Source organism: Frankliniella occidentalis, unplaced genomic scaffold, assembly GCF_000697945.3.
Source record: "Frankliniella occidentalis isolate FOCC.00 unplaced genomic scaffold, Focc_3.1 Scaffold65, whole genome shotgun sequence".
In the NCBI taxonomy this organism is placed as follows: Eukaryota; Metazoa; Arthropoda; class Insecta; order Thysanoptera; family Thripidae; genus Frankliniella; species Frankliniella occidentalis.
This window is the reverse complement of record NW_026267195.1, coordinates 631102-632168: the sequence shown is the minus strand read 5'-3', so window position 1 is coordinate 632168 and position 1067 is coordinate 631102.

Below are 1067 nucleotides of genomic sequence, written 5' to 3'. Positions count from 1 at the left end.
CCCCCCCCTCTTTCAATGTGTCAGTCGGTTACCGTGTATAGAGATGCCATGGTCTCGGGCCCCGGCGGGTCTGTCCGGGCCAGCCGGGGGGAGCTGCTGGGAGAGAGGCGCTGTCACGAGCAGGCTGCTGGTGTTGCGCCGCCCTGCGGGCTTGCGGGTCCTGCTAGGGCACGGGGCGTGTGGCACGGTGTAGAGAGACTCTACACCGTGGCCTGCAGCTGCAGGCCTGCTGCCGCCCGCTGCGCTGCGCGTTGATCGCCTCAGTACGACCCCCGCTGCCGCCATCCCCCGTGTGCCCGGCGCCGCGGGAGAGAGTGACGGCAAGAGGAAAGGAAGGGCTGATTGGCATTTGTCAAAGTGGTGCAACCCCGGAGCCGGGCCGGTCGTGACGCAGGGCAGCACGGCGCCCCACCCCCATCATGCGCTGAAAGCTGAACTATTGCTCGCGAGGTGGGAGGTGGCGCTTTGGCTGCCGTGTCACCAGCAACCAGCACCAGCACCGGCTGGCCAAACAGACAGACACAACTGATGGTATGCGATTTGCTTTAGTCGTCCGAGTCGACCCAGCCACACTGTGGTCTTCGGGTTAGTGTCTTGACGGCCGAATCTGGCTATCTGGCGTTTTGGTTGGCGTATAAGGCCGAACGGCTCCTTGAGCCAAGGGATCGTCCCGGAAAGTACGTCCGTTTTACTCAGGGCCGTCCGGCAAATTGCGGGAGCTCAGACCTCAACGCCTGCGATGCGCAGGGTAGGCCACGCCGCAGTACACACATGCACTGCAGGGGAGGTACTGCCTACCTCCCGGGCGCTACGAGAGCTTTCACAGGCCGAACTTGCTAGCCAATCAGAACTCTAGATAGCCAGCTTCGGCTGTCACGCAACCCGCAGTCTAAAGTATCGCTAGGAAGACTATCCTCGCTGACTACGGCGCCCCCGGCCGGAGCCGGAGGCAACCCGCTCTCACGCCTGCATGCGGTGCGGTACAGTATAACTGCAAAAGTTCGTGCACTGAGAAAAATATTTCTGTCCGGGCACTAAACGTACGTCTAATGCTCCCGACTTTTGTC